The 3,491-nt window shown below is 37.1% G+C and overlaps 1 protein-coding gene across 3 annotated transcripts in view; it reads left to right on the top strand.

Annotated features, from left to right (window-relative positions):
* The first annotated feature begins 2,095 nt into the window (after positions 1 to 2,095).
* The window catches only part of LOC107267387 (cytokine receptor), a 16,089-nt gene continuing 14,693 nt past the window's right edge, over positions 2,096 to 3,491 (top strand). For 2 of the 3 annotated variants that reach the window (XM_025084584.1, XM_025084586.1), the window contains exon 1: positions 2,096 to 2,698. The gene's annotated coding sequence lies outside the window, so the exon portion shown is untranslated. Of the gene's footprint in view, positions 2,699 to 2,949; positions 3,176 to 3,491 lie in introns of all 3 variants that reach the window. The other variant, XM_025084585.1, reaches the window with a different exon arrangement.

A 3,491-nucleotide genomic window follows, 5' to 3' on the forward strand; every position in this document is an offset into this window, starting at 1 on the left:
GGGGGGGGGGGGAATCGGAAAAGAAAACTGGCACGAGTATTTAAGAGGCTTTCTACGGTTTTGCAATGGATTTTCAATATTCCTCCAACATTGAGCAAATAGGTGCGCCATAACCTCAACTAAAAAAAAATACAATTATACTGTATAAAAATACGAAATTATAAAATATACCAGTTTCAACTGAATTCATTTAATTAGACGCGTTCAAACATTAAATAGGGTCGTTTAATACAGATACATGTGCCGACAATTCCTACGATATACTTATGTGCGAGTATGAGATTGACTTAGAGAAAAAAACGTGATTTTACAAACCCAAAATGGTGATAATAAAATGTAGCACTGGATATACTTGGTAAGTCCAATAATATATTGCGCAAGCATTAACGAATGATTATCACTATTACACGTTGCTGGCTAATTGTCTTGCTGTAATTTGTTTCACTTGAAATGTACTCTGGCAAAGACGAGAAAAGACGGAAAGGCACGGAAAAGAGATTCAGAGAGAGCATAACTTTTTAAAACGTTTGGCACCAGTTAATTCAAATGCATTGACATTAATTGTGATACACAAGTCATTAAATGAACATTTAATGTTAGACATAAAATTCTTCCCATGCTTGTCCAGCTCTGTATTTTTTCTTGGGAACCTTGAAGCCACGTTTGTAAAACGCGTATTTACTACATTATAGTGTCCTCTATCTCTCATCCAAAAGACAATACTATTTACTATACTTATAAGGAAGTTACCTCGGGTGTCCCTCTCTGATTTCGTTCGTTTTGAAATATGTTATTCTCCATAAAAATCTAAGATACGTGCTTTTTTTATTGGCTGAAAAACGAGTTTAGGGGGGTGAAATCAATCCCTCAAAGTCGGGCTCCTCGAGAACGGCTTTCGCAGCTTCGCATATTTCCAGTCGAGATATTTAAATGGGACCAATTGAAGAATAATCCTCATGGTGAATAATGAAAAATGGATTTTGGTCGATTCTGGTGGGGTGAGTGCATAAATAAAATATCACCAACAAATAAAACTGGAGTTATCATTTTTGCGTCATAAGTTCATCCGCTTACTTATCGTTGACAGATTAGGTCTGATTACTCATTTTGAAAATAGTTTCATATCAGAGAATCACGGTAAGCGGATGAACTTACGACGAGAAAATGATAACTCCAGTTTTATTTATTGGTGATATTTTATTTATGCACTGACCCCACCGGAACCGACCAAAATCCAGTTTTCATTGTTCACCATGACGATTATTCTCCAATTGGTCCCATTTAAATATCTCGACTGAAAGTATGCGAAACTGCGAAAACCGTCCTCGAGGAGAGTTCAACTTTCGAGGATTGATTTCACCTCCGTAAAACCGTTTTTGGCTGATAAAAAGAAACACGTGTCTCTTACATTTTTATGGAGAATAACATATTTCAAAACGAACGAAATCGGAGGAGGACATCCGAGGTATCTTCCTTGTTAATACTTTCGTTCTTCCATAATAACAGAAATTGTGCGAGAATGGATTATGAAAATTAGTTGAAGCTGCGAAAGTACTCGAAATTCAATTAGGTTAATCACTAATCAGTTAATAAAATTATGTGAAATGGTATTCGAGTATATAGCTATATAAAACATACAAATATTATTTACATCTGCGAATGTGCGTATAAGGTGTATATAAAAAAATGAAAAAAGAAAACCGTGTCCGATTGATGCCTAATATACGTAAATGTTGAAAAACAAATAATCAAAAGTATGCTGAGAATTATTCGTATGACTTTCGAAGATACCGTATTAATTGATAATAGTAAAATGAGGGATCGCTGTCATTTACCAGAAACGACGGTTGTCCGAACGGGATATACCTATGTTCCATGTTGCTGCCTATGGCGGCTGTCGATATAGCAGAAACCTACGCCTAACTGATCCTCTAGAAGATACAAAAAATAAAGTTTCACAATGAGCGGTCCAGAGCACGACGGCATATGAATGGTTTACATGAAATATGTAACGTTAATTGATGAACGATTTTACTTTCTAACTACATTTGAATGAGAGTTCATATGCATTGAATTTATATTTATAGTTTATTCGTATATAGATATACACTCGCAGCTCTCGTTTCCGAGAAAGTGGCGCTCTGGGTTGATGCATGACGTCAGCTATCCTGCAACTGCTGCTTCAAATATCACCATATAATAGATGATATTTACGAGAGTATAACGACAATACAAATCGAGCTAGTAAGCAGAGAGTGTTGCCATTAACGACAACGAAAAGAAATGTTGTTGCAGTACACAAAAATAAAGATAAAATATGTGAAGAATTTAAAGTGAATTTGTAATTCAGTGTTGGTAGCACTGATCGATTGATCGCACGTATCTTACTCAGAATCTATGTGATATATATTTATTTCTGATCTCGACGGGCGAATGTAAACAGATTTTTTATGAAATATCAAGTGACACGGGTAATTCACGAGTTGCGCTATATACGAAATGAATGAATCGCATAAAGAAATCGAGTCGCAGCCCTTTAGAAATAATATTTGGCACTCGAGAGGACGTGATAAGCTTTCCCTATGAATGGGTCGTGCGCGGTTCTCTGTAGTGAAGTTTAGTGCGGAGTGGAGGAAGTCCTAGAATTCATGGAAGTGCAATGGGAGCTACTCTGAATTTCGTCGTTTGCTCGTTGAGGGTGAGTTTGAACCTAGGACATCTTCCTAGATCCTACTTGAAGAAATATCACTTGTGACTTGGAGTGCATCTTCGGCTTTTATCTCTTGAGACATGTGCGCACTGTTCAGCAGAGTGAAGAGCTCATTTTTTAAAAATGCATGATCAAGTGTATATCCTGTGTGTATTTTTCATTCGCCATCAGAATTCGCCAAGTGTCGTACGCTCTTCTGTTGCTCCGATGGATATTTGAAATGTTAAACGTTATTAAAGGATTCAAAGATGATTAAGAATTGAGCATCGGCGGATGCAGATACATGGAAGCAGTGCGATAGAAATCGAGACAGAGGTTGAGATTGAAAGAGAACGAGAGAGAGCGAGATGGATGTTCAAGCAAGGCATATGTGTGGATTGATTTGAGCATGTCGGTGCGTTCGTGCGTGTTGCGTCTCATGAGAAAGGAACAAGTATTTGGATGGAAGTCATATGTGAAACAAGCGTATGTGCCTTTCCTTGCCTAGATTTTCTCGTAAACGGCAGTCAGCTTATGCTCATGCTAATATTTCTACTTCTACTTTTACTTCTATTCTTGTTCCAGCTGCTAATCTTTTCATTGGTATTGTTAGTGCGAGAATATGTATATCAAATTTCTTGTTGGACTAGTTTGTTAATGCATCTGAATATTTGCTTAGTTTCATTTATGTAATTTTGTACTACATCAGCGCATGGGCAAGGTGCAATAAATCAAAGCAGGCCTGGAATCGATGGTATCCAATTCAATACAATTGGAGTTTTCCTTTCTTTGGGGGGGGGGG

The sequence above is a fragment of the Cephus cinctus genome, unplaced genomic scaffold, assembly GCF_000341935.2.
Source record: "Cephus cinctus unplaced genomic scaffold, Ccin1 Ccin1_scaffold0401, whole genome shotgun sequence".
Taxonomy (NCBI): Eukaryota; Metazoa; Arthropoda; class Insecta; order Hymenoptera; family Cephidae; genus Cephus; species Cephus cinctus.